General features: G+C 41.6%; 1 protein-coding gene across 2 annotated transcripts in view; it reads left to right on the top strand.

Moving 5' to 3' along the window:
• The window catches only part of fam241a (family with sequence similarity 241 member A), a 41,190-nt gene that overhangs the window by 1,257 nt on the left and 20,821 nt on the right, over positions 1–19,112 (top strand). The gene's annotated exons all lie outside the window — the stretch shown is intronic.

Here is a 19,112-nt window from a genome sequence, read left to right as displayed (position 1 = left end):
TTGTCTTTCTCGGTCCTCCAATCCCAGAAAGCTTATTACCTTGGAAAATAACCACAGCTTTCAATTTCCACTATCCTTGTGGACAGTGCTCCCCAGGTCATTATAACTTGTTATACATTTTTAACAAGTTATTCAGTTACTTTCAAAGTCTTGTCTGATAGCACTACCGATTACTCGTTCAATAACAGAAGTTTGGCTTCATGCTTATGTTTGGAATTTGTTCATGCATTTGAACATTTCAGTGTAGTAATCTTATAAATACTTTAATCACCAAAATATTGTGTTCACTTTTGGCCACCCTCAGCAATGATAAGGTGCACAAAAGTTTGGAGAAGGTACAACTTGGAGCTTAAAGGACTACTTTTATGGGAATAGTAGTGTTTTTATAGGGAGTTAACATGAAATGTTTTGGTTTTAGCTTGCTTTTCATGAATTTACTGGGTTTTTTTTGTTTGATGTTGAGAAGGGTCAGGAAGTGAGGTCCATTCAAAACAGGATACATCTGGTTTGAACACAAACTTTATATCTGGTGCCACAGTTTGATATTTGTACCTGAATCTAATTTAAATGTAATATCTGCTATTAAAATTCCAAAGAAAGAGAACCAGTTAAAGAAAAGTATCAAAGTAGGAAACATGATGTGGAAACAGAACTAGGCCATTTGGTCTTTTGAGCCTGCTCTGCTCTTTAAGAAGATCATGGCTGATCATTCAAATCCAACTACCCTGTTTGTAACGCTTTGTTCCAAGAACTATATCTACATAATTCTTGGAAGGCTTCAGTGTTTGACTTCAAATCTTCTGTGACAGAATTCCACAGCTCACCAATTTGGAGGAAGAAATTAAAAAAACAAATTTCGCCTTATCTCTGATTTAAAAGCCATTATCTTTAGACTGTGACTCCTAGTTATGGATTCACCAGTCATTGAGAAGAGCCTCCCTACTTCTACCCTCACTAATCCTGTTAATGAATCACGGGTTTCTGAGAGATTCCCCCCTCATTATTCTAAACTCTGATGCATATAGTCCTAACTGATTTAATCTCTCCCTGTAAGTCAGTCCTGCCATCCAGCAATGAATTTGCTAAATATTCTTTGCACCCCTCAATACCCAGAATATCTATCGTCAGATAAGGAGACCAAACTATACAGATTACTCCAAGAGTGGTTATCCCAAGGCTCTGTCCAGTTGCAGCAAGACAACCCTGCTTCTGTAGTTGAATCTTCTTGCTATGGAGGCTGTTTGCCTTCTCGAGCTTCTGCACCTGCATCCTTAGTTTCAATGACTGGTGTATGAGGACACCCAGGTCTCATTGCACCTCCCCCCCCATTCACAATCCATTACCATGCAGAAAATCTGCCTTCCTCACTTTGCTGTCAAAGTGGATTAACTCACATTTACCCTCGTACTGCATCTGCCATTTAACTTAATTTTTCCGTACCACACTTGAGGTTCCTTACATTCTCCTCACAGCTTACTGTCCCTCGCACAGCTTTGCATCATATGTAAGTCACGCTGCCATACTCTTACCAGATCATAAGGCTGCTCTCTCATGAGAGAAGGATTGTGATGAATTAGTCTGAGGGCTAGCGTACTTCAGGTGAGGGGAGAGGATGAAAAGGAGAGTCCTTCATGGTAATCTCAGCTGGTGTGGAAGTTGAATCCATCCTGTCAGCATCACACTGCTTCACAAACCAACCAACCATCCAACCAACTGAGCTCAACAGATCCCCACATATAGTGAATAGCTGGGGTCCATGTGTGATTGATCCATGTGTGTCCCACGATTGATCCATGTGTGTCCCACGAGTCACTACCTACCTGGGGATACAAATTCTGAAATCCTTTTAAACTTGAAGTTAAATATGCATACACACTATGAAAACAGCATGCCAGATGTTAAAATTTTTGCAACCTACTCACAGTATCTTGGCCGGTGTTGCACAGTGCAGCATTTGAAAATACTCATTCTGGACAGCCAGCTCTGTATTATGTGGTTGAGGAGCACTTTGAAATACAAGTCAGCATCTAGTGGTATGATTTAGACTTTGATTTGTTGGCAGCTGCATTCGCCTTTTAGTGTGACCTCATATGGAGCAAAAGACTCAAAGGAGCAACTTACAGGGATCCAAAAAGATCAGTAATTTTTTTGTTCCTTTGCATGGAAGGAGCAAATGTGGTTCTGTTTCCCACAAAGAGGCCAGGGTCCAGTGTTTCCTTCCTTCCCGAATGCATCATCTATCCCTCATCCCACCTCCTCCAAATCCTTTTTGGGACTATGGCCATGGTCCCACCTCTGGTCCCCTGCCACTTTTCCCTAGCTATTGTCTGCTGACCAAATGTAATTGACACTGTTCAGGTGGAGGTGGAGCTTAGTATCAGAGAATATATAATATAGAAGAAGCCCTTTGGCCAATCAGGTCTGTACCATCAAAAAGACACGACTGCTTATACTACCCCATTTTCTTGTACTAGGCCACTGCCTTGAATGTTATGACCAAGTATCATCTTAATACTTATTTAAAAATTGAGGTTTCTAGCCTTAACTACTCTCCCAGGCAGTGTTTTCTAGACCCTCATCATCCTCTGTGCCGAAATTCTGCTCAAAGCGAGCATAGAAGGTGTTGAGACAATGTGGGAAGGATATGTCATCATCTGCTATCTTGCTTGAATCTTTTTAGAGCTTGTGATGTCATTCAGTCCTTTGCCATAGTCATCGGGGTCTGGGTCTCTAGTTTGGATCGGCATTGGTCCTTGGCCGTCTTAATGGCTCTACAGTGGTCATACTTGGATTCATAGAACAGTACAGCACAGAGCAGGCCCTTCAGCCCACGATGTTGTGCCGACCATTGATCCTCACGTATGCACCCTCAAATTTCTGTGACCATATGCATGTCCAGCAGTCTCTTAAATGTCCCCAATGACCTTGCTTCCACAACTGCTGCTGGCAACGCATTTCATGCTCTCTCAACTCTCTGTGTAAAGAACCCATCTCTGACATCCCCTCTATACTTTCCTCCAACCGGCTTAAAACTATGACCCCTCGTGTTAGCCATTTCTGCCCTGGGAAATATTCTCTGGCTATCGACTCTATCTATGCCTCTCATTATCTTGTATACCTCAATTAGGTCCCCTCTCCTCCTCCTTTTCTCCAATGAAAAAAGTCCGAGCTCAGTCAACCTCTCTTCATAAAATAAGCCCTCTAGTCCAGGAAGCATCCTGGTAAACCTCCTCTGAATCCTCTCCAAAGCATCCACATCTTTTCTATAATAGGGCGACCAGAACTGGATGCAGTATTCCAAGTGCAGTCTAACCAAAGTTTTGTAGAGCTGCAACAAGATCTCATGACTCTTAAACTCAATCCCCCTATTAATGAAAGCCAAAACACCATATGCTTTCTTAACAACCCTGTCCACTTGGGTGGCCATTTTAAGGGATTTATGTACCTGCAAACCAAGATCCCTGTCTTCCTCCACACTGCCAAGAATCCTATCCTTAATCCTGTACTCAGCTTTCAAATTCGACCTTCCAAAATGCATCACCTCGCATTTATCCAGGTTGAACTCTATGTGTGCTACCTCTCAGCCCATCTCTGCATCCTGTCAATGTCCCGCTGCAATCTACAACAGCCCTCTATACTGTCAACGACACCTCCAACCTTTGTGTCATCTGCAAACTTGCTGACCATGCTTCAGTCCCCTCATCCAAGTCATTACTAAAAATTACAAACATTCATTATATTTGAGTGGGTCTCCTGATCTGAGGGCCTCACACCTGGTTTTTAGCAGGTTCTGTGTGTCCATTCATTCAGGGTTTCCTGTTGGGGAACACCCGGATTTACTTTCTCCGTATGCAGTCCTCCACATACTTGCTGATAAAGCCTGTGACGGTGGTAGTGTACTCACCCAAGGTGCCTCCTCCGACCAGACTGGACCTGTATTCATGAGGGGGTCTCCTGCTTGAGCTTTTGCCTGTAAGCTGGAGAAGAAGCTCAGCATTGTGGTCGGAGTTCCCGAAATGAGGGCAGGGGATGGAGTGGTAGGCATCCTTCACAGTGGTGTAGTAGTGGTCTAAAATGTTCGGGCCCGTGGTGGGGCAGGTAATGTTCTGGTGGTACTTGAGCAACATCTTCCTCAGATTGGCTTGATTGAAGTCGCCAGTTACAATAAAGAGGGCCTCTGAGTGTTCCGTCTCCAGGGTGTTAGTGTTGGAGTACAACACAACCAGAGCTTCCTCAACCTTTACTTGTGGCGACATGTACTCAACAATTAGTGTAGCAGCGGTAAATTCCCATGATAGCTAGAAGGGACGGCATTTGGTGAAGAGTTCTAGGTTAGAGTTAAAGCCCCATTCTCTCCAACTGGGTCCTCCGTTTCCTGACCCACAGGCCACAATCAACACTGGAGCCTACGGGAGTGTGTACTCAGCCCCCTACTGTACTCACTGTATACCCATGACTGCATTGCCAAATACCAGACTAATGCCATTTACAAGTTCACTGATGATACCACCATAGTCAGTCGAATCTCAGATGACGAAGAAACAGACTAGACAGGAGGTGGAAGACCTGGAAAAATGGTGCACTGAGAACAACCTAGCTCTCAATGCCAGCAAAACCAAGGAACTCATTCTTGATTTTCAGTGGTATTTTACTCCTGTCCCCTCACACATCAACAGAACAGAAGTGGAACGAATGGAGAGTGTCAAGCTTCTGGGAGTGGTCATCCACAACATGCTTTCTTGGACTCTTCATGTGGACACACTGGTTACAAAGGCCCAACATGTCTCTTCACCTCAGGCAGCAGAGAAAATTTGGCATGACAGCAAATACCCTTGCCAACTTTTATAGGTGGACCATGGAAAGCATTCTGTCTGGATGTACCACTATCTGGTGTAGCAACTGTACCATTCAAGATCGGAGATGGTCACAGAGAGTGGTGAACTCTGCCTGGACAATCACAAAGGCCAACCTCCTATCTATAGAATCCATCTACCAGGCCAGCTGTCAAGGAAAGCATTCTCAAAGATCCATCCCACGATGGTAATGTTTTTCTACAACCTCTACCATCGGGGAGAACATACAGAAGCCTAAACACACATACCAGCCGGTTTCATAATAGTTTCCACCCAACTGTTGTTAGAATACTGAATGGACTTTCAAACTCTTAACGTTCGCCTGTATTTGATTTTGCAACTGTTTACCTATTATATATTATTGACATTCTCCTCATTCCTGATGAAGGGCTCTGGCCCGAAACGTCGAATTTCCTGTTCCTTGGATGCTGCCTAACCTGCTGTGCTTTAACCAGCAACACATTTTCAGCTCTGATCTCCAGCATCTGCAGACCTCACTTTTTTCTCGAAGATTTTAACCTACTGCGAATCCTCTTGCAAGGATGCCTTCCTTGAAGAAGCTGTCTTCCTCCCTCTACAAGGATTTCAGTGAGAACATTCTCCTCATTCCTGATGAAGGGCTCTGGCCAGAAACGTCGAATTTCCTGTTCCTTGGATGCTGCCTACCCTGCTGTGCTTTAACCAGCAACACATTTTCACACCTATTATTTACTATCTATGCTGCTTAACTATGTGATCTGCCGGTAATGCTCGCAAGACAAAGCTTTTCACTGTGCCTCGGTACGCATGACAATAAACTAAATTCAATTCAAAAGCCATTCCTTAAATCCCCTTTAAACCTCCTACTTTTCACCTGAAAATTGTGATGCCTTGTTATTGAGCTGTCGACTAAGGGGAACAGCTGTTTTCTATTTATCTTGTCCATGCTCTTATAATTTTAGACACCACTGTCAGGGTGTGTGGTGCTGGAAAAGCACAGCAGATCAGGCAGCATCCTAAGGGCAGGAGAATCAACGTTTCGGGCAGGAGCCCTTCGACTCTGTAAGGTACCTGTCAACAAGAAATGTTGTGCAGCAGAAGACCAAAGAAAATACGACCCAGGAAAATATACAGAGGGAAGTCTACAAAGGAGAATTGACAGCTGGCTGGTTTTGAAACGTGTCTTTTTTTGTAAATCTTAATTAGGGTTTTTTTATCAAACCAGTATTGTAGAGTGGGAGATAAAAGATTTAAGAGAAAGGAGTTAAGTACTTGTTTTAATGATCTCTTTTGGATTTAAAGAGTAAAATTGTTAATTTTTACTTTAAATAGTGAGATCTGGGATAGTTCTTTGCCTCGAAATTTAACAGATTATAGCGCAAGGTGAGCTTTTCTGTGTGTCGTGTTTAAATTATCAGAGGGATTTACTCTGTGTCGTAATACCAGTCCTTCTACCTTGGATCTATGGACCAGCACTCTCAATATTCCTTTATTTCTCTGAGTTTCCTTGTATCTTCCCATACATTGAGTACTACCTTGTCTTGTTCCTTTTTCCAAAATGCATCACATTGCATTTGTCAGGGTTAAATTCCATCTGCCTCTAATCTACCCATCTAATCAAGCTGTTTATATCATTCTGTAACCTAACACCTTCCAGCTCACCATCAACCACCTAACCAATCTGTGTCATCCACAAACGTACTTGTTATCCTCCCCCCACACATTCTCCTCTAAACCATTTCTGAATATTGCAAACAGTACTTTTTGTGATATTCATAAACTACAGCACTAAAACACCACTGCGCACTGGTCTTCAGTTATTCTTATACAACCGTCCTGTCTCTAAGCCAACCTTGGATCCATCTTGCCAAGTTACCCTGAATCTCACAAGCTTTTACCTTCTTTATCAGTTTACCATGTGGACCTTGTCAAGGGCCTTGCCAAAATCCATATAACTTGCATCAACTGCCCAACACTCATCCAAACACCACCTCCTATTCTACCAGTTATGTTAGGCATGACCTCCCTCTGACAGACCCATGCTGATTATGCCTATTTCAAACCTTGTCTCTTTAAATGGAGATTAATTTCCTTCAATAATTTCCCTACCACTGAAATTGGACTCACCGGTCTGTAATTGCTGGTTTGTTTTCTGCCAGTATGGTAAGAATAGATCAGAGCGCCATGGTAGCTCAGTGACTAGCACTGGTACCTCAGCACCAGGGACCCGAGTTTGATTCCAGCCTTGGATGACTATCTGTGCGGAGTCTACATGTTTTCCCTGTGTCTGTGTGGATTTCCTCCAGGTGTTCATGTATCCAAAGGTGTGCAGGATAGGTGGATTACCCATGATGTTCTGGGATGTGCAGGCTAGGTGGGTTAGCATGGGAAGTGCAGTTTTAGAGGGATAGAGTAGAAAAGGTAGGTCTGGGTGGGATGCTCCTCAGAGGGTCAGTGTAAACTTGATGTACCAAATGGCCAGCTGCCACACTGTCGGGATTCTAAGATTCCGTGACATTCTTGTAAAGTGGAACCACAACTTATACTCCAATCTTCTGAGCACTTCCTTGTGGCCAGAGACAATTTAAAAAAACTTAGGTAATAGCCCCTGTAATTTCCAACATAGTCTCTTACAGTCACCTGGGATACAACTCATCAAGCCCTGGGGTTTTGTCCACTTTTAAATTTGGCAAAGCCTCCAATACCTCCTGACATCTATCAATGTGTTCAAGAACTTCACGGTCCATCGTCTCAAATTCTGTGCTTGTATCCTCCTTCTCCCAAGTAAAGACTGATGTGAAATAATCATTTAATGCTCTACCAGTATCCTCTAGTTTAGTGAACCAATTGCCTCCATGGTCCTACTCCTTCCCTTGTCATTCTCTTACCCTCGATATATTTGTAGAATATCTTGGGTGTCTTCCTATTCTTGCCTGCTAGTGCTCTGTCTTTGCTCTCCTAATTGCTTTTGCTCCCTTTCTATCTGATATACTTCTCTCTTATTCTTTTTATCTAGTTCTGAAAATTCCTAGACATCCATCTACTCTTCCTCCATTCCCCACGTGCACCTTTTTGAATGCCTCCCAGTCTTCTGCTGTAGATCAACCCTCGAAAAGCTGTCCCACTGTTTTGGCCAGATGTGCCTTATTTTAATAAAATCTGTTTTTCCCTAATCAAAAACCCTTTTTTGTGGACCATCTTTCTCCATTTTCGTAACAAAATTAAAGCCTATGTTGTTGTGGCCGCTGTTATTAAAATGCACCCCCCACTGTCACCTTGAATGTCTGGCCTTATTTCCCCAGAATTAAAGACGGTGCTGCACCATCCTTTGTAGGATCATTTTAATGGTGATGCCAAAAGCTCTCTTGAATACATTTCAGGAAATCTGTTCTCTCTATTCTCCCTTTATGCTATGATTATCTCAATTAGTATTGGGGTATTTGAAATACCCTACTATAATGGCCATATTATTTTTACATCCCGTATTGAATTGATTACATATCTGTTACTCAGTTGCACGCTGACTGTCTGAAGACCTATAATACACTACTAACGGCTTATTTGTTTAATTGAAAGTAGGGGATTAAACAGTCCAGTCTTATGCTAGTAAGCTTGAGAAAGCCTAACACTTTGCTGGACATAAGCCTTTAAAAATACCTTCAGTTGTTTAGCAGGTAAAATGCTGGGTATTAAGTAGCAACCAAAACTCAGGAAATGCAACTTGAAATTACAATGAACTAGTTCTGTCACTTGCTGTGTCAGCCCCACAGTGCTCGTAAGCAGCATTGTGACAGAGTTCTATACTGTTGATGTGGGCTCTGTGGGGACTGTGGAGAGACAAGCTGCTGCCAGTTAAATGCAGCATTGCTTGTGAGTACAATCTTCTAGGAGAAAGTAAGGACTGCAGATGCTGGAGATCAGAGCTGAAAATGTGTTGCTGGAAAAGCGCAGCAGGTCAGGCAGCATCCAAGGAGCAGGAGAATCAACGTTTCGGGCATGAGCCCTTCTTCAGGAATGAGGAGACTTTGCCAAGTAGGCTAAGATAAAAGGTAGGGAGGAGGGACTTGGGGGAACGGTATTGGAAATGCGATAGGTGGAAGGAGGTTAAGGTGAGGGTGATAAGCGGGAGTGGGGGTGGGGAGAGGTCAGGAAGAAGATTGCAGGTTAGAAAGGTGGTGCTGAGTTCAAGGGTTGTGACTGAGACAAGGTGAGGGGAGGGAAAATGAGGAAACTGGAGAAATGAGTTCGTCCCTTGTGGTTGGAGGGTTCCTAGGCGGAAGATGAGGCGCTCTCCTAAGCAGAAGATTGTGAGTACAATGGCATGGCCAATTAGTCTCTGCTGGCTGATATTGCCTTTTGGGTAGTACCATGAACGTGATGTGAACAGGCATCATGAATCTTCAGTTACTCTCTACATCTGTACCATGGGGCCTATTGTCACAACCTGTGTTCACAGTTGGAGTTTCTGCATTGCCTTGAGCTCAGGTCACCAGTGTGTCCATTTGACTGTGCAAGCAGTGGCAGTAGGCACAGAATACCTCTCATATCTCCCCACGTTGCTCCTTTAGTTTTGTCCATACACCCAACTGCAAATCAAAATAATTGGCACAAGGGATGAAAGAGAATAAAAATAAATATAAATGCTGGCCAGCAATAACTTCAAAATTGCTGCAAGATTCTACCCCTTATTACCCAATCTACTCAGAACCCAGTTATTGTTTGCTAAGTTTGTTTGCTTTTTGGTTTATAGAAAGGATGGAAGCAAATGTAAGAAGGTATGCTGTCATAGAATCATGGACTGGTTGCAGCACTAGAGACCATTCATCCCATTGTATGTTCCAGCTTTTTGCAGGAGTTGTTCTGATGGTCTTACTCTGTCCTCCTATCCCACAGCTTTACAATCTTTCTCCTCTGATAGCTATCCAATTCTTGTGAAACTCATAAATGAATCTGTCTCAAACAGTGCATTCCAGATCCTAACCGTTTGATGCATAAGAGAACTTTTCCAATGAACACATTGCTAGCATGCTTTCCTTACATTTGTGCTTTGTGTTCCTTTTTGTAAAGCCCCTGCACTTTATAACTACTTTCTCAATCTGTCCTGCTACCTTAAATGATTAATACACTCTTTTAGTTTCAACAGTAAGCTTCTTTCAACTGGCCTTTTGCATTTGCACATCAGGAAATCGGCAGTTACAAAAATCTGTTTTCATTTCCTGTTCCTACTGCCCAGAAACTTGATCAAGAAAATTCGTCCCATCTTGACTTTAATTATCAGATGAAACCGAGGATTTTTGCCCTTCATGAAGCCGCAGTTAAACTCAAAGCAATGTTATTACTTCCTGCCTCATTGTTTCATCTGAAATATAAATACTCTAAATTTCACATTCCAGTCTAAAAACAGGACGCACATGTTACATAAGTAATTTTGAAGTGAATTAAAGTTAGTCAAATTCTTTATTGAATGTCAGTGTTAAACCACATTGAAACTCACCATTTCAGTTCCCACTATAATCTCTGTACTTGCAAATCTTCGTTCCTGATGAAGGGCTTATGCCCGAAATGTTGATTCTCCTGCTCCTCAGATGCTGCCTGACCTGCTATGCTTTTCAAACAACACACTTGACTCTAATCTTCTTTGGTTCCCTGTTAAGCAAATCTTCGTTTTAAAATCCTCATCCTTGTTCTTAAATCCATCCAATACCATGCTTCTCCCTATGTCTGTAGTCTCTTCCAATCCCATAATCTTACAACCTTTCTGGGCTGATTTAAACCATAATTGCTTTATTGTTAGTGCTGATGCCTTCAACTGTCAATGGCCCAAGCTCTGGCATTCCCTCCCAGCAACTCTCCATATCTCTGCCTTAGCAAAAGGAAAGGAAGCTAGTACTTAAACTTAGTCAGAGCTGCATATTGATCATCTAATATAACATTTCCTTCCGTAATTCAGTTCATAACTTTGTGTTATGATGCTCTTGTGAAATTTCTTGATGCTAATGTTAAATGAGCCATATAAAACAGTAGTTGTTTTGACATACCAGATTATTTCTTCACTGTAAATTAGTCTCAAGAATATGGAAAGGGTTCAGTTTCAATATTTGTTTTTCCAAGTGTGTTTTTAACAACACAGATCATATTTGATAATCAAAACTCCTTTGTTTCCAAAAACAAAGATGATCTTTTGTACAGTAGGAAAGCACACCTTTGAGTTTGATTTGAAATTCAGTTATAACAATCAATAGTCTTCTGGCAGGCATAAAGGTGTGATACATTTGGCAAATATACTTATGCTGTTAGATTAGATTAGATTACCTACAGTGTGGAAACAGGCCCTACGGCCCAACCAAAGAGCAACCCACCCAGACCCATTCCCCTATACTTACCCTTGACTAATCCACCTAACACTATGGGCAATTTAGTATGGCCAATTTTCACCTAACCTGCACAGCTTTGGATTATGGGAGAAAACCAGAGCACCTGGAGGAAACCCCACGCAGACACAGGGAGAATGTGCAAACTCCACACACAGTTGCCCGAGGCAGAAATTGAACCCGGGTCCCTGGTGCTGTGAGGCAGCAGTGCTTGCCACTGTGCCACCCATTCTAGCAAGTTGAAAGGTGAATGTGTAATTACAACATTTCAAAGCAACAAACTAAATAATCCTGGAACTTTAAGCGTTCCACAAGTTGTGACAGCAGAGCAAGAGAAGAACCAAGGAAATGTTTCATAATTGCATGCAATAAAACTAATTATGCATTGAGATTTCAAAAGTTTTTTTCACAAATTATGCATCTTTCAACTGGATATCATCTAAAATTTATCCTGTGGCATATTTGAACATGTTAAAGGTTGTATTTTCTGATTAAAGTTTTAATCCAGCAAGGAAGACAATCTTGAACAGAAAAATAGAAATTGCAGGAAAAGCTTAGCAGTCTGGCAGCATCTGTGGAGAGAAAACCTCCCCAGTTCTCACTGAACCCGAAATGTTAAGTCTGTGTCCGCCGTTTATCGCTACCTCATTATGCTGCTACTCTTCCCACCCTACTTTATCTGTAGCTACCCCAACCCCTACACTGGTCCTAAAGAAGAGCTATTACCCAAAATGTTGACTTCTCCACCTCCTGATGTTGTCAGAACTGCTGACATTTTACAGCTTCTGTTTTTGTTTCTGATTTCCAGCATACACAGTTCTTTTGGTTTTTATTTTAAGGCAGTCCTGAACATTGGTTATCTGCCATGGAGTTTTTTTCACCTTAAATTCCTGGCAAACTCCACTCCATGATGGGCATTTAGACATCAGACAAAACAGGGGAAGTCTATACAGAGGAACCTAGATTATTTGAATATCAATTATCTAAATGTCAGATTATCCAGAGGAGATCTCGAGGTCCCGATAAAAACATTACATCAAAGGTGCGTTTGCAGTACTGATCACTTCTTTTGTTTACAGTGATTAAAAGTGAACTCGGCTTACTAAAATGCTGCTGAGAAAAGTCCTGGACTATTGGGAGCTCAGGCACCGTCTCCAAATGACTGCCCTCCCACCCTCTCTCTCTCTCCCCACACTTTCCCTGGAGTTTTACACGGGTGTTATCCTAAACCCCCCTTCCCCAAATAATCTCTGACATTGTCCTGTGCAAGGCAAAGGTGGAACCTGTCAAAAAGTTGTAGTAAAAAGTGTGTGTGCGCGTGCGCTATTTGGAGACTCATTTTCCTTCCCCCCCCCCCCCCAGTTAAAGGTGGAAGCAGGAGCAATCTTGTTGGTGTCCAGTCAGGCTATCCCAGAGAGGGTGGCTGCAGAAGGGGGAGCAGTGTTGGATATGTTTGGGGGGGGCAGGTGGGGGGGAGCTGAGGTGGTGGGAGTGTGGAGGCTTGCGTGCGATGCGCTGCTGCCTCGTCTCCTGAACAGGTAGCAGACTTAACAGAAAACTCCGAGCCCCAGAGGAAAGGCATTGAATCAATTAACCAAACAATCAATTATCTGAATGAAATAGTGCCCGTCCACCTCATTCGGATAATCGAGTTTCCTCTGTAAATGGTGATTTAAAACATTCTCTCTCAGTAAGGAGAAGAAGGAGGAGACAATGGGTTTGATTAGAAAATAGTAAAACTTAAGGAAGTAAAAGTAGGAAGAAAATGAGATGCGGAATTACAGGGTTTAAATGAAGTTATTTTGTTAGCTTAAGGTTAATACAATAATAAAACTGTTCCTGGTAAGTAAGTAGTCTGCCCATTCTCTGGGATGGATAGGAATATTTAGACACGTGAAAGCCCAGTTGAGTTTCAAGGAAAGTTCAGTGACAACAAGAACGTAGTGATTTTGTTGTCAACCATTTCGTGTTGGGACTGTTTCTGCTCCAATAATTTTGAAAAATGCACATTTCTAAAGTAATAAAGCAGAGGGCACTGATTTATAGATAAGGCATAAAACTTTAACTAATCCCTCTAGTTTATAGTTAATAATTCAAAATAATGTTGCAGTAAGGTATGGCAGGAGAAGGTGGCCAAGTGGAATGCTCATTCTGTGGCAAATGGACACTGGTGGATATTTCTCATGATTCAGGTGAACTCGTGCAGGAAGTGTCACTGCACAAGTTTGAACTCTGGGTTTCAACAGTGGCTGTGAGAATGTATGAGCAGGTAGGGAAAGAGTTACGTTTTGAGTTTTGTGAAACAAAAGGTTCAGCTAGCATGTCTCAGATCAGATAAGAACATGCAGTAAACAAAGAGGCACAAGAGGCAAGGGTAGTTGGTTAACAAGGTGGAAAAGCATTCATTATGCAGAGCCATTTACCAAAATGAAGAAGCATTCAGTATGTAAAGTCAGTTAACAAGGTTAAGAACAATCATTGTGCAACAGCAGATGGCTTAATCTTTACTATTGACACTCGCTGATTGACTGGGTGACCATTACAATATGTATGTTGCTTTATCTGGATGCCCCCCCTGTAAAATGGCTGTATAATTCATTAAGAAACTGCTGTTCGAGAAAAGACCGAGAACTCATGTCTCTGTGCACATGGGTGATCCTTCTCTCTCCCTCCAGAGCCTGAAACAAAGATGAAGGAGGTAAAGCCATACTGTGTCTCTTGAGTGTTTTGCTTTGACTGATATAGAGATAGGGAAACAGGTCGACAGCTGGACTCTAGTATGTTTCTGAGGCAGAGAACAAATTGTTTAACACTTCAGGTGGTTGCACAACAAATTAAGGACATGCAGACAAATGAGGACTAGGTATTGCTAAGCAGTCCTAAAGAAATAAGGAGGTAACAGTCAAGTCCCAAATGTCCTGCTCACTAACTACTTTTTAGTTCTGGATATTGGTCAGGGCATTGATTCCTTGGAGAAGTGCAGCAATAGTCAAGCCCACAACAACATGGTTGGACTAGATGTATGTATGGAAAGAAAGTGTGGACGAGCAATACTGTTTGGGGTAGTCTTTCATTTGGGGAATAGACAAAGCATTTCTCTGGCTGTCAGGGTTGCTCTGTAAGACCATATGATATAGGAGATGAAGTTGGTCTATTGATCCACCATTCGATCATGGTTGATTTGATCTATTTCTGAATCCTCTTCTGCTACATATTGAATATGGAGTCAGATTTATTGCCAAATTCATAGACATAAAACAAGTCTTGAACACTCATTTCACGCAATAAATAAAATATCTTATTTAGAATAATTTCCTTCAGCAGCTTGACAGCTGAGAAGATGTGTGGTTAAAACAATGAAGCAAACTTGTATGGAGAACCATGAATAGTACATGATCAAAGCTTTCATACTTAACACTAATCAAAACTTAGGAAAAGAAGAAATATTTGCTAATTTTTTCCCCCTTAGACCTAGTGTCCCAAGAATGAGAAAACAGTAATGCAATGACTTTGAAAGTACCTGCAATATCACCAAAGGCAGTTCTGAGTGTGGAGCTGTTACATTAGGATGGTACATTGCCTCCCTGCTGCTACAGTCATGGAGGTGACAGAACAACTACATGTCCTTCTTGTGTGAAGGACAAACACCCAGAGGTTATGGTGCAAGTTGGTACTAACAAAATAGGTAGGTTGGGGGATATGGTCCTGCAGTTGGAATTTAGGGAGCTAAGTAGAAAATTAACAAAGTGAACCTCAAAGAAGTAATTTCCAGATTACTAAGTGCAACCTGAAAGTGAGTCCAGATCTAAGAGGTAAAACAGTGCAGGAAAGAAGGCACAAGATTCCTGGAACACTGGGACTGGCTCTGGGCGTGCTGGCACTTGGATAATCCAGATAGCTTACATCTGAGAGTCTGGACTGAGTTCCATGCAGGACATTTTGCTTGTGCTATTGGAGAGAGTTTAAACTACACAGGGATGTGGAAACCAGAAGAGAATATTACCAGGGTGCATGAAATGCTTGAAGAGCAGATTGCAATAAGATAAAGAATTGTGAAGGAAAGAGTCGGAGTAAATGAGCAATTGAATAGTCAGTTCTAAATTGGAGCTGCACTGTACATATGTGAATTCAGAGTTAGTAAGATTGTAGTGTTATGAGCATAGATTATTGTGAGATTATGATGTGACAATAATTGAAATCTTGCCCGAGGAATGGCCTTTCTGGGTGTTAAATACTCCTGGTTATAAGATTATGAGAAAAATCAGAAAGGAGGAAAAGAGAGAAGGTTGGGAAGTGTTTTTGGCTAAGGAATGCACTGCAGTACTGAAAAAAGAGAATGTTTCTGAGGTTCATTGACAGAATTGATTTGACGAGAACTAAGGAATACAAAGGACTCAGTTACATTGCTCAGTATAATATATAGACCTCCAACTAGTGGGAAGGATAGAGAGGAACAAATCTGCAAAGAAATTACAGACACTTGTAAAGATCATAAAGTAGTTCTAATGTGAAACTTAAACTGCATCAGGTATTGATGTAGCATAACGGGCAGCAAGGGATGAGCATTCCTAGATTGTGTTCAGGAAGGTCACCTGCAGCAGAATGTGTCCAGTCCAACAAGAAAGGATGGACTGCTAAACCTGGTTCTTGGGAATTGAATTAAATTTATTGTCACATGTACCAAGGCACAGTGAAAAGCTTTGTCTTGCAAGTAATGCAAACTGATCACATAGTTAAGTAACAGAGATAAGTAAATAATAGGCAAACAGTAGCAAAAACAAAAACATAGATGCTGGCGAATGTTAAGAGTTTGTGAGTCCATTCAGTATTCTAACAGTAGGATAGAAACTGTTTCGAAACCAGCTTTTTTGTGTGTGTATTTTTTTTTCAGACTTCTGTATCTTCTTCCCAATGGTAGAGGTTGCAGAAAAATATTGCAAGGGTGGAAGTGAGGTTTGCCAAGTAGATAAAGTGTCACTGGGAGCAAATTGAGGGGATATTGATCATTGTATTATGAAAATGATAGTGAAAAATGACATTGGCTAATCCAAAGTAAGATCAGTCAACTGAAGGAGGGTAGACTTCAATAGGACTAGAACAAAGCTGGGGCGGATAGACTGGAACCAATGTTTGGTCAAAACAGGCTCCCTTCAGTGGGCAGTTGGTTTGGGTACAGGAAAGGCATCTTTCCTCAAAAAGGAAAGGTAGGCTTTACAAATCCAGACCCCCCCGGATGACAAAAGAGAGAGAACAAGTTAAATAAGAAAAAGTCACAATAAGTGGCAGGTAAAAAATACCTTTTTAACAATGAAGTTGAATATAGAAGGTTGAGAGGGAAGCTGAAAAAGCTGGTGCAACCTAGTATTATGAGAAAAACTTCGACCACTAACGTAAAAGAAATCCTGAGGTTCTCTTCTATTAAATTGAACGGTATCAAGGTTCGTTTGATCTTATTTAGAGTTGGATCAAAGGTCGGCACAACATTGAGGACCGAAGAACAGTACAACTCAGTACAGGCCCTATGTTCGAAGATCATCAGTGGTCAGCTGGTGGTAAAAGGTTGGATAGCGTTGATCAGGTCCCATAAAGAGTATTTACACATAGAGGCAAGAGGCATGTCTAAAGTTTTGAATGTTTGTCTTCACCTGTGAAGCAGATGGTGTCCATAGTGACCAACGCGTACCCTTAGAGACAAGAAAGTTGATGAGGAGGAATTGAATAAGCTGATGTCCTTAAAGTTGCCAAGGCACCAGAATCAGATATGATACATCCAAGGATATTGAAGGAAGAGAGCGCGGAATTGCGGAGGTGCTAGTAACAATCTTTCACTCTTCCCTGGATTCAGGTATGGTGCTGGAGAACTGAGGAATTGTAAACATTACCCTTATTTTCAAAAACGTTTGTAAAGATTAGTCCACCAATTACAAGCCAGTCAGTTTCTAGAGGTTGCTGCAGTTTAACAGTGATTAGAGAAGCTTCTAGAACAGCTATTCAGGATAAAATAGATAGTCACATGATAAAGTGTGAATTGATTCAAAAGAATCAACATAAAAATCATGTTGAACAAACCTGCTAGACTTTGTTTGAAGAGGTAATAGGCTCAATTAAGGCAAGGCTATTGATTTACCTGATATGAACTTCCAAAAGGCATTCTATACAGTGCCACAACAAACTTGAGGAAATTTGTAGGTAATGGGATAAAAGGAACAGTACTAACATGTCTACAAAATTGTCTGAGGGACCAAAAACTGGAGAGTAATGATTAATGGCAATTTTCCAGGCTGGAGGAAGGTTTGTAGTAGAGTTCCCCATTGGCCAGTATTAGGGCCTGAGTTTTTCCTGATATGTACTCATGACCCACTGTTGCTTTGTGGGGGATATTTTCAAAGTTTGCAAGTAACTCAAAATTTGTGAGAATTGTAAACTGTAAGGAAGATGATTGACATCTGCAAAAGGGCATTGACAAGTTGGTGCAGTGGTCAGGTAGGTGACAGTGGACGTTTAATGTAGGGACTTGAGAGGTGGTATACTGACAGAAAGGACTTGGAGAGAGTGGAAAATAAAGGGTGCTTTTCTAAAGTAAGTGTAGGAACTGAGGGATCGGAGTGTGTAAGTTTGCAGATCATTAAAGGTGGCAGGGCAGGTAGAGTAAGCTGTTAATGAAGAGTTTTACAGAAACAAGACACACTTTGTTTTGTTTACAATGAAAGGTTGGGGAAGTTGGGAATGTTCTCCTTGGCCCAGAGAAAGCCAAGAGGAGATTTGATCGATGTTGTCAAGATCATGAGATGTCTGGATGGAGTGTCAATTGAAAAAGTTGTTCCCACTTATAAACAGATCAAGAACAATAGGGCACAGTTTTAGCGTTTTGCAAAAGAAACAAAGTGAGAAAAATCGTTCAGTGGGGAGTTGGAATGCACTTGCTGGAAATGTGGTGGAGGCAGGTTCAGTTGAGCAGGGCGAAAGTGACGACTGCAGATGCTGGAGATTAGAGTCAAGAGTATGATGCTGGAAAAGCACAGCAAGTCCGGCAGCATCCGAGGAGCAGGAAAATCGACAGTTCATGCAAAAGCTCAGGTTCAATTGAGGCATTCAAGAGGGCATCAGACGATTGTTTCTGTTTAAATAAAGTGTGGGATTACAGGGGGGAAAAACAGGAGATTGGCACAATGTTAAAATGCTCAGAGCCAGTGCAGACAGAGTGGGCCAAATGGCCTCCTCCTGCACCTTAAGAAACACAGAATGATTACATCATCAGTCAAGTGATGGCAAACATTTGGAGCAGGTCTTCTGCATTTTCTTCATTCTTGGAATGATATTAAAATAAAGACATTAAATATGAGTTTGTAGCATCTTATCACATCTCAAATGTCTCAGAGCATTTTGCATATCTCAAACTCTGATTCTGTTATTGTAATGTGAGAAAAGTTTGCTGGCCAGTTTGTCACAAATGGTCCCATAGACAGCACAATTAATTTCTGAAGATAGGGTCACTGGGCCTGAAACATTAACTCTGATTTCTCTCCACAGATGCTGCCAGATCCACTGTGTTTTTGCAACAATTTCTGTTTTTGCTTCTGGTTTCCAGCATCTGGAGTTCTTCCAGTTTTCTGTTTACAATTACTTTGATTTTGGCAGCAGTGTCTGTTGAAAGAGAGGCCCTTGGTTTTTGAGTTATATGAGGAGTTATTTCCCAGTGGTTTAGACTAATGTTATTGTCCCTGGCTTCCTATCTGTAAAAAATGCCATCTTATACAATACAGCACTCCCTTGGAACAGTGCAATTCCTGGTGTCGTGCAGAAACGAACAGTCCAACAGTTTGGACACACAAACATGAGCAATTGAGCTGAATAACATTCATGTCAAAATATTTCAAACAGATGTCTCTGGAGTTCTACATTACCAGCA

Source organism: Hemiscyllium ocellatum, chromosome 1 (assembly GCF_020745735.1).
Source record: "Hemiscyllium ocellatum isolate sHemOce1 chromosome 1, sHemOce1.pat.X.cur, whole genome shotgun sequence".
Classification (NCBI taxonomy): domain Eukaryota; kingdom Metazoa; phylum Chordata; class Chondrichthyes; order Orectolobiformes; family Hemiscylliidae; genus Hemiscyllium; species Hemiscyllium ocellatum.
The sequence above is the reverse complement of the archived record's forward strand: the minus strand, read 5'-3'. Positions and strand labels throughout refer to the sequence as shown.